At 38.9% G+C, this 11,300-nt stretch overlaps 1 pseudogene; it reads right to left on the reverse strand.

Moving 5' to 3' along the window:
• Positions 1–4,017: 4,017 nt before the first annotated feature.
• Positions 4,018–4,579, reverse strand: LOC128597933 (carbonic anhydrase 13-like; annotated as a pseudogene).
• Positions 4,580–11,300: the final 6,721 nt, after the last annotated feature.

Consider the following 11,300-nt stretch of genomic DNA (forward strand, 5'->3'; position numbering starts at 1 on the left):
TTTGTTAATTTTTGTTGTTGTAATTGCCTCGGAAATCTTCATAAAATCTTTCCCAAGCCAACATTTTTAAGAGTTTTTTGCGCATTTTCTTCTAGGTTTTTTGTTTTTGTTTTTTTTCTTTCTTTCTTTTTTTTTTTTTTTTTTGTCTAGCAGGCCCAGGCCAGGTTCAAACCCGCCAGCCCCACGCATGGTGTTGGTGCTGTAACCATTGAGCTATGGGTGTCCAGCCTTTCTGTTAGGTTTTTGATCATTTCCTGCCTTAGATTTAAGTCTTTAATTCACCTTAATTCGATTTTTGTAAGTGGTGAAATGTTCAGGTTTGGTTTCAATCTTTTATATGTGGTTATCCAGTTCTTCCAGCATCATTTATTGAATAGGAATACTTTTCCCCAGTGTATGCTTTTCTTCAGTTCATCAAAGATCAGATGGAAATAAGAGACTGGTTTCATCTCTTGGTTTTCTATTTGTTTCTATATTTCTTTGTCTCTATTTTTGTGTCAATACCATGCTGTTGTGATCACTGTGGACTTATAATATAACCTGAAATCTGGCAGACTGATGCCTGCAGATTTGTTTTTATTACTACAAATTGCCTTGGCTATATGGGTTTATTTCTGTTTCCATACAAAACAAAGAAGTATTTTTTCCAGTTCTTTGAAGTATGATGTTGATATTTTAATGGGGATTGCATTGAATCTGTAAATTGCTTTAGGTAAAATAGGCATTTTAACAATGTTAATTCTTCCTAGCCAAGAACATGGTGTGTTCTCCCATTTGTTAATGTCTTCTGCTATTTCTTTTCTTTTGGTTTCATAATTTTCCTTGGAGATCCTCCCCTCCTTTATTTGGTATATTCCTATATTTCTTTAAAGCTACCATGAAAGGAATTTTGTCCTTGATTTGCTTCTAAATTTGGATGTTACTGGCACATACAAAGACTACTGATTTGTGGACATTGATTTTATACCCTGAGACATTACTATATTTCTTGATTAATTCCAGAAGTCTTGTAGTTGAGTCTCTGGGGTTCTCTAAGTATAAGATCACATCGCTGGTAAAGAGCAAGAGTTTGACTTCTTCTGCCCCTATTTGGATGCCTTTTATGTCCTTCTCTTGTCTGATTGCATTGGCTAGAACTTCCAGAACTGTTAAATAGTTGTGGCAATAAAGAACATCTATGCCTGGTTCCAGTTCTAAGTGGAAAGGCTTTCAGTTTTGCTTCACTTAGTGTAACATTAGCTGTTGGTTTGTCATAAATGGCTTCAATTGCTTTAAGAAATGAGCTACCTATAACTATATTCTTAAGTGTTCTTGTTAGAAAAGCATGCTGGATTTCATCAAATGCTTTTTTGCATCTTTGAGAGGATCATATGGTCTTTGTTTTTGCTCCTTTTGATATGATGAATTACCATTATGGATTTGTGTATATTAAACTAGCCTTGCATCCCTGGGATAAAGCCTATTTGATCATGATGTATAAATTTTTAAATGTGTAGCTGTAAACTATTACTTAAGATTTTATTAAGTGTTTTTGCATCAATGTTCATTAGTTGAATAAATTGGTCTGTAGTTTTCCTTTTTAGTTGGGTCTTTTCCTGGTTTTGGTCTCAGGGTGATGTTTGCTTCATAGAACATGTTAGGAAAGGTTCCTTCCTTCTCAATGTTTTGGAATAGGTTCTGCAGTATAGGAAAAAGCTCTTCTTTGAAGGTTTGATAAAATTCTGGTCTGAAGCCAGAATTGGAAAAGTAGTTCTAAGAGGGAAATTTATCATATTAGATACCTACATCTGAAAAAGCCAGAATTGGCTTTTATCCTTATTATAAAGGATAAAGGAAACAGATGAACAACAGGGCAAGGTAAAGGTGTTGGGGGCATAACTTCAAAACCTCCTAGAGAAGCCACCTCTTAAGCACTTCCAACTATAGAAAATTTCATCAAATCTTGTCCTTTTAAGAGTTTTTTTTTTTTTTTTTTCTTTGAGACAGAGTCTGGTCCATGGCTTTTGTTGTTGTTATTGTTGGAAAATTTTTTTATTGTTTCTTCAATCTCAGTGCTTCATATTGGTCTGTTCAAGATGTCCATTGCTTCCTGCTTAACTCTAGGGAGATGGTGATATTCTAGATATTGGTCCATTTCTTCCACATTGTCAAATTTCTGGGCATTAAATTTCTTGTAGTAGTCAGAAATATCTCTCATATCTCTGAGGTATCTGTTGTTATTTCCCCCCTTTCATTTCTGATTAAGGTTATTAGAGATTTTGCTTTTCTGTTTCTAGTTAATCTGGCCAAAAGTTTATCAATTTTATTTATCTTTTTGAAGAACAAATTTCTATTTCATTAATTTTCTGAAGGAGTCTTTTGTTTTCAGTTTCACTTATTCCTGATTCGATTTTGGTTATTTCTTTTCTTCTTTTAGGTTTAGGATTGGATTGTCTTTCTTTTCCATTTCGTTAAGATGATTCATTAGGTTGTCAATTTGTTCTTTATTTTTCAGATGTAGGTATCTAATATGATAAATTTCCCTCTTAGAACTACTTTTGCAGTATCTCACAGGTTTTGGTTGCTTGTGGCTTCATTGTTGTTATGTTCAAGGAACCTAATAATCTCCTCCTTTATCTCTCTTTGACCTAATTGTTGTTCAGCATAGGGTGGTTTAGTTTTCATGCCTTTGTGTAGGGATGAAAATTTTTGTTGGAGTTCCACCTTTATTGCCTTGTGTTTTGAAAATATATAAGGTATAATTTCAATTCTTTTAATTTTGTTGAGGTTTGTGTCCTAGGATCAATTTTGGAGTATGATCTATTTTGGAGTATGTTCCATGGGCTGATGAAAAGAATATATATTCCTTACCTTTGGGATAATATGTTTTGTCTATGTCTATTAAGTACAATTGTTCTAGGGTTACCCTTAAATCTCTGGTATGCTTGTTTTGTTTCTATTTAGAGGATCTTTCCAGTTCAGAGGGGTGTCAGAGGGGTGTTAAAGTCCCCGGCTATCATGGTATTATAGGATATCATATTGCCCAGAAAATTAATATCTGTTTCATAAATCTGGAAGCATTTAAGCTAGGTGCATAAATATTTAGAATTGAAATGTCCTCTTGTTATATTGTTCTGTTGACCAATATGAAGTGACCAGGAGTTTGTTTCGTAGATTCAAATTATCAAAACTTCAATTCCCACAGAAACAATTCCCAGCAGATACTAATTAGGTTTCCTCTAATACAATTCAGATACTATCTACCTGGGACAGTATTAGATCCCACAGATTGGAGGCTCAGTCCCACATAACTACCCCCACTTTAGATGCCAATTGCAAGCCTGGGCCACACATATTTCTGGCTGACCAATTTCTGGAGTTCTCATGCCCTCTCCTCGGGTTCAGTTAAATTTCTAGGATGGCCCACAGAACTCAGTGAAACACATTTATTCTTTATTATAAAGGATAAAGGGCAAGGTAAAGGTGTTGGGGGTATAACTTACAAAGCCTCCTAGAGAAGCCACCTCCTAAGTACTTTCAACTATAGAAAATCTCACCAAATCTTGTCCTTTTAAGAGTTTTTTTTTTCTTTTCAGTACCTATGGTAAAAATTTTAATACATTCTGAGGCTTACAACATTGACCATGTTGTCACTCAGGGTGAAGTAGACATATTTCATGGGTTTTAATACATGTCAAACAATGTTCATGGCTTGAATATCCATGAGGGCAAATCTGAGACAGAAGAGTTAAGTTAGTTTAGTTAAAGAGATCTGGTTTCCTAGGTGGCACCTGTGGCTCAACAGAGTAGGGTGCCGGCCCCATATGCCAGAGTTGGCAGGTTCAAACCCAGCCCTGGCCAAAAAACAAAAAGAGAGAGAGAGAGAAATCTGGTTTCCTTTGTGCCATTAAAGCTGATGGTAAAATAGTACCCATAAGTTAGAATTCTAGGAAAAAACTATTAGCTGGAATTTTTATTTGCTTTGTTTTGCTGGCTCTCCACAGTCATTGAGAGTGGGTGGTCCACTGGTGACAACTTTTAATAGAAAGAGGCTCTCACTTTGTGGCCCTTCAGTAGCTATGGTGGACTGTGATTGCTCAACAAAAAAGCTGCTTCTTCCCCCTCAGCAGTCTGCAAGAGCCTGCGGAATTTGGCCAGCTGTTGAGAGCTGACATTTATAGGTTATTTTAAAATAATCCAAGTGACACTCTCAAGAAGAGGTGGAACTGTAAGAGAACCAGGATATGTCCAGTAGTCCCAGGATGGTGGAAGCAGAGATAATGGGTCAAAATTTGCAAATTTGGTTTGTTTACCCTTTTCTTTAATGGTATCCAAAATGTCAGTAATCTTTTGCAGTTGGGAATTATGTTCACCAATCTGTAAAAATACTCCCAAGACAGCTAGTCCATCTGGCTCATGAGCTGCCTCGACAAAGCTGGGGTATTTGTCTGAATTCCAATGGACAACATGAAGCTCTCTGCAGGGTATCTCACTCCATCCACCACGTGCTCAGAGCCATGGTCGTGAGTGACCCCCAATGAAGGTGAAACTGTCATAACCTTCCAGCCAGAGGGCCCCCACGTAGAACTGCTGGGATCATATCATGAGAGAAAAAGAAAAAGCAACAGTTTTTTGTTTTGTTTTTCTTTGAGACAGAGGCTAACTTTGTCACCCTCAGTAGAGTGCTGTGGCATCATAGCTCACAGCAACCTCAAACTCTTGGGCACAAGTGATCCTCTTGCCTCAGTCTCCCAAGTAGCTGAGACTACAGGTGCCAGCTACAATGTCTGGAGTTTTTTTTTTTTTTTTTTTTTTTTTTGCAGTTTTTGGCCAGGGCTGGGCTTGAACCTGCCATCCCCAGTATGTGGGTCCAGTGCCCTACTCCTTGAGCCACAGGTACTGCCCCGTCTGGATATTTTTAGAGGCAGCGTCTTTGTCTAGTTCAGGCTTGTCTTGAACTCCTTAGCTCAGGCAATCCACCTGCTACGGCCTCTCAGAGTGCTAGGATTACAGGTGTGAGCCACCACACCCTGCCCATTTAAGAGTTCTTATAGAGCTTGATCTCCAGCCCTCATTTCCTTCCCAAGATCAGTTGGAGAAGCTTAAAGTTATAACCCTCTAATCCTTGATTTACTTGGTCTTTCTGGTGACTAGTCCCATCCTGAGACTATATAAGGGCCCCACCTTAAGTCACCTCATTAGCATAAACTGGGGAGATGTTAAAGAGGCTTATTATGAATAAAAAAAAGCTCACCTATGACTCAAGAAATTCCAAAGGTTTTATCAACTCTATAGCAGAAATCACTGGAATAAAAGAATAAGGTAAAGGAAGGGGCTCTATAACCATGGTAATGACTTGTGTTTTTGCTCTCAGAGAAATGAAGAGCCACTGAAGGGTTTTGATGAGAAAATGTAGTCTGGCTTAGGTTTGTAAGTGAATTTTCTGGCTTTTTTTTTTTTTTTTTCAGACAGATTCTCACTTTGTGACCCTCAGTAGACTGCTGTGGCGTCATACCTCATAGCAACCTCAAACTTGTGGGCTTAAGTGATTCTTTTGCCTCAGCCTTCCGGGTAGCTAGGACTACAAGCATCCACCAAAATGTCCAGCTATTTTTTTTGTTGTTGTTATGATAAATAAATGATTATGTTTTAATTGATGAGCTTGACTCTGACTTGTGTTATTTTATTTTGTTTTTTATTTTGGGGGATTCACTGAGGCTACAAAGATCCAGGTTACACTAATTGCAATTGTCAGAGGTGTGCCAAATACTGTGATCCACCCCACTTCCTCCTTCCCTCTCTTGGCTCCCCTATTTCCCACCTCCTCCATGTACTAGGTCATCAATTTTCCTTATATCAAAATTGAGTACATTGGATTCTTGCTTCTCCATTCTTGTGATGCTTTACTAAGAAGAATGTGTTCCACCTCCATCCAAGTTAGTACAAAAGATGAATAGTCTATCTTTTTTAGTGGCTGAGTTATATTCAATGGTATACATATACCACAGCTTGTTAATCCATTCCTGAATTAGTGGGCATTTAGGTTGTTTCCACATTTTGGTGATTGTAGATTGGGCTGTGATAAACAGTCTATTGCAAAGTCCTTACGACAAAAGTTTTGTTTTTTTTTTTTTCTTCAGAGATGCCCAGTAATGGGATTGCAGGATCAAATGGGAGGTCTAGTTTGAGTTCTTTCAGGATTCTCCATACGTCCCTCCAAAAAAGTTGTTTACAGTCCCATCTGCAATGTAAAATTGTTCCCTCCTCTGTACATCCATGCCAGAATCTACAGCTTTGAGACTTTGTAATGTGGGCTATTTTCACTCAGGTTAGGTGATATCTTACAGTGGTTTTGATTTGCATTTCTCTGATAATTAGGGATGATGAGCTTTTCTTCTTATACTTGTTAGCCATTGTATGTCTTCCTTAGAGAAGGTTCTATTCATCTCTCTTGCCCATTGACATAAGGGAATGTTGGCTCTTTTTATGTTCCTTAATTTGAGTTCTCTGTAAATCCTAGTTATCAATCTTTTGTCGGGCTCATAATATGCAAATATCCTTTCCTACTCTGAAGACTTTCTGCTTTGGTTGTTGTCTCCTTAGCTGCACAAGATATTCAGTTTAATTTAGTCCCCTTTGTTTATTTTGGCTGCTATTGCAATTGCCACTGAAGTCTTCTTCATAAAGTCTTCTCTCGGGCCGATACCTTCAAGTGTTTTGTCCCCACTTTCTTTTGTTTCATGTCTTAAATTTAGATGTTTTATCCATCTTGAATCGATTTTAGTGAGTAGCAAAAGGTGCAGATCCAGTTTTAGTCTTTTACATATGGTTATCCAATTCTCCCAGCACCGTTACTGAATAGGGATTCTTTTCCCCAATGTATGTTCTTTTTTGGTTTATCAAAGATTAGGTGGCTATAGGATGTTAGCTTCATCTCATGGTTTTCTATTCAGTTTCAGGTGTCTATGTGTCTATTTTTGTGCCAATACCATGCTGTTTTGATCACTATGGCCTTGTAGCACAGCCTAAAGTCTGGTAGCCTGATGCCCTCAGCTGTTTTTATTACTAAGCCTTAGCTATACGGGGTTTTACCTAGTTTCATATAAAACAAAGAATTATTTTTTCCAAGTCTTGAAGTACAATGTTGGTATTTTAATGGGAATTGCATCAAATCCATAAATTGCTTTGGGAAGTACGGACATTTTAACAATGTTGATTCTTCCCAGCTATGAGCATGGTATGTTCCTCCATTTCTTAGTATCTTCTGCTATTTCTTTTCTTAGGGTTTCATAATTATCTTTAAAGAGGTCCTTCACCTCTTTTGTTAGATATATTCCTAGATATTTCATTTTCTTTGAAGCTACTGTAAAGGGAATTGTGTCCTTGATTCGCTTCTCATCTTGGCTGTTACTGGAATATACAAAAGCTACTGCTTTGTGGACATTGATTTTATATCCCAAGACAATGCTGTATTTTTTGATCACTTCCAGGAGTCTTGTGATTGAGTCTTTGGGGTTCTCTAAGTATAAGATCATATCACTGGCAAAGAGTGAGTTTCACCTCCTCTGCACCCATTTGGATGCCTTGTATTTCCTTCTCTTGTCTGATTGTATTGGCTAGAACTTCCAGCACTGTGTTGAATAGTACTGGCAATAGAGGACAATCTTGTCTAATTCCACTTCTAAGTGGAAAAGTTTTCAGTTTTGCTTTATTCAGTATATTAGCTGTGGGTTTTTCATAGATGGCTTTGATCATTTTAAGAAATGTGCCACTTATACCTATATTCCTCTGAATTTTATTGAATGCTTTTTCTGCATCTATTGTGAGGATTATAGGTCTTTGGTTTTGCTTCTGTTGATATGAGGTATTATGTTTATGCACCTGCGTATGTTAAACCAGCCTTGCATCCCTGGAATGAAATATACTTGATCATGATGTATGACTTTTTTAATGAGAAGCTGTAATCTATTGGCTAGAATATTATTGATAATTTTTGCATCTATATTCATCAGTGAGATTGGTCTGAAGATTTCCTTTTTAGTTGGGTCATTTCCTGGTTTTGGTATCAGGGTGATGTTTGCTTTGTAGAACGTGTTGAGGAAGATTCCTTCCTCCTCAATTTTTTGGAATAGCTTCTGCAGTATAGGTATAAGCTCTTCTTTGAAGGTTTTATAGAATTCTGTTTTGAAGCCAGCTGGACCAGGGCACTTTTTTATTGGGATTTTTTTTTTTTTTTTGAGACAGAGTCTCACTTTATTGCCTTTGGTAGAGTGCTGTGGCATCACAGCTCACAGCAACCTCCAGCTCCAACCTCCAGCTCTTGGGCTTAGGCAATTCTCTTGCCTCAGCCTCCCAAGTAGCTGGGACTACAGGCACCCACTACAACACATGGCTATTTTTTTGTTGCAATTTGGCCAGGGCTGGATTCAAACCTGCCTCTGTAGGCCAGCACCCTACTCACTGAGCCACAGGCACTGCCCCAGGGAGTTTGTTTTTTTTTTTTGTCACACTCAGTAGAGTGCCGTGGTGTCACAGCTCACTGCAACCTCCAACTCTTGGGCTTAAGCGATTCTCCTGCCTCGGCCTCCTGAGTAGCTAGGACTACAGGCACCCACCACAACACCTGGCTATTTTTTGTTGCAGTTACCATTCTTTTAGCTGGCTGGGGACAGGTTCAAACCACACCCTCGGTATACAGGGCTGGTGCCTTACCCGCTGAGCCACAGGTGCAGCCCCCCCAGGGAGTTTTTTTATAGTTTGATCTCAGTGCTTCAAATTGGTCTATTCAGGAAATCTTATCTTCATGGTTAAGTCTAGGGAGAGGGTGTCATTCCAAGTATCGATCCATTTCCTCCACATTGTCAAATTTCTGGGCATAGAGTTTCTTGTATATTCAGAGATTATTTCTTGTAGCTCTGTGGCATTTGTTGCTATTTCACCTTTAGCATTTCTGTTTGCGATTACTAGATTTTACTTTCTTGTTTCTAGTTACTCTGGTCAAAACTTTATCTAGTTTATTTTTTAATTAATTGATTTTTTTTTAGAGACAGAGTCTCACTTTATCACCTCGGTATAGTGTTGTGGCATTCCACCTCCACCTCCTGGGCTTAGGCAATTCTCTTGCCTCAGCCTCCTGAGTAGCTGGAACTACAGGCGCCTGCCAGAACGCCCAACTATTTTTTTGTTGTTGTTGTTGTTGTTGTTGCAGTTTGGCCAGGGCCAGGTTCAAACCTGCCACCCTTGGTATATGGAGACAGCGCCCTACCCACTGAGCCACAGGCACTGCCTGATTTTATTTTATTTTTTCAAAGAACCATCATCTTGTTTGTTAATTTTCTGAATAATTTTTTTATGTTCAATTTCATTAATCTCTGATTTAATTTTGGTTATTTCTTTTCTTTTTCTCAGTTTAGGATTAGATTGTTCTTCTTTTTCCAATTCCACAAGATGGTTTGTGAGATTGTTGATGCGCTCTCTTTCAGTTTTTCAAATGTAGTTATCTAATGCACTAAATTTTCCTCTCAGGACTGCTTTAGCTGTATCCCACAAATTTTGTTAACTTGTGTCTTTATCATGGTTATGTTCCAGGAATTTAACTACTTCCTCTTTTATCTATTCCTGAACCCAACTATCATTCAGCATAAGGTTGTTTAACTTCCCTGCCTTTGCGTGGGAATTAATTTTTTATTTTCTGAGACAGAGTCTCACTATGTCGCCCTGGGTAGAGAGCCATGGCGTCACAGCTCACAGGAACCTCAAACTCTTGGGCTTAAGCGATTCTCTTGCCTCAGCCTCCCAAGTACCTGGGAATATAGGTACCTGCCACGCCTGGCTATTTTTTGGTTGCAGTTGTCATTGTTGCTCGGCAGGCCCAGGCTGGATTCAATCCCACCAGCACTGGTTGGTGTCTTAGCCACTGAGCTACAGGCACCGAGCCGGAATGAGTGTTTTTGAGGAGTTGAATTTCACCTTATAGCCTTGAGGTCTGAGAAGATACAAGTTATAGGGTGGCACCCGTGGCTCAAAGGAGTAGGACACCAGCCCCATATGCTGGAGGTGCTGGGTTCAAAAACCCAGCTCTGGCCAAAAACTGCAAAAAAAAAAAAAAAAAGATACAAGGTATATTCCTTGAATTTTGCTGAGGTTTGATTTGTTTTGGGTGTTTTTTGTTGTTGTTGTTGTTGTTTGTTTTTAGACAGAGCCTCAATTTGTTGCCCTCAGTAGAGTACTGTAGCATCACAGCTCACAGCAATCTCCATCTCTTGGGCTTAGGTAATTCTCTTGCCTCAGCCTCCTGAGTAGTTGGGACCACAGGCGCCTACCACAATGCCCAGCTATTTTTTGTTGCAGTTTGTCTGGACCGGGTTTGAACCCACTACCCTTGGTTTATGTGGCTGGCACCCTACTGAGCCACAGGCGCTGCCCCTGAGGTTTGATTTGTATCCTAGGATGTGATCTATTTTGGAGTATGTGCCAGAGGGCTGATGAGAAAAATGTATATTCTTTTGCTTTGGGATGGTATGTTCTGTAACTATCTATTAATCCCATTTGTTCTAGGGTCACATTTAAGTCCTTTGCATCTTTGTTTAGCTTCCATTTAGGGGATCTGTCCAGTTCTGTCAGAGGGGTGTTAAAGTCCCCAGCTACCATGGTGTTATAGGCTAACATATTGCTCAGACTCCTCAAGGTCTATTTCATATATGCAGGAGCATTTAAGTCAGGCGCATAAACATTTGAGATTGAAATGTCTTTTTCTCGTAAGGGTCCTTTGACCAGAATGAAGTGCCTGTCTTTGTCTTTCTTAAGTTGTTTTGAATCCACTTATATCTGAGAATAAGATTGTAACCCCTCCTTTCTTCTGATTCCCGTTTGCTTGAAATTCTGCTCTCCATCCCTCAACCCTGAGTCTTGATTTGTCCTTCAGGCTAGGTGTGTCTCCTGTAGGCAGCAAATGGATGGCTTGTGTTTTTTATCCTATGCCTCTTCAATGGAGAGTTCAATCCATTGACATTGTGATAATTGATAAGTGTGATCGAATTTTATTCATTCTGTTATGAGAAAATCTGTTGTGCAGTGTTATTCTTTGCACCATTGTAGAAACTAAGTTTTAGCCTTTAGCTTCTTGGTGCTTGCTTTGGTGGTGATCCATTGTGGTGTTCAGTGTTGAGAACAGATCTAAATTATTTCCTGTAGGGTAGCAACCATAGCTCAGTGGGTAGAGTGCCAGCGACATACACTGATGCTGGCAGATTCAAACCCAGCCCGGGCCAACTAAACAACAATGGAAACAAAAACACAGTAGCTAGGTGTTCTGGCAGGTG

Source organism: Nycticebus coucang, chromosome 2, assembly GCF_027406575.1.
Source record: "Nycticebus coucang isolate mNycCou1 chromosome 2, mNycCou1.pri, whole genome shotgun sequence".
Classification (NCBI taxonomy): domain Eukaryota; kingdom Metazoa; phylum Chordata; class Mammalia; order Primates; family Lorisidae; genus Nycticebus; species Nycticebus coucang.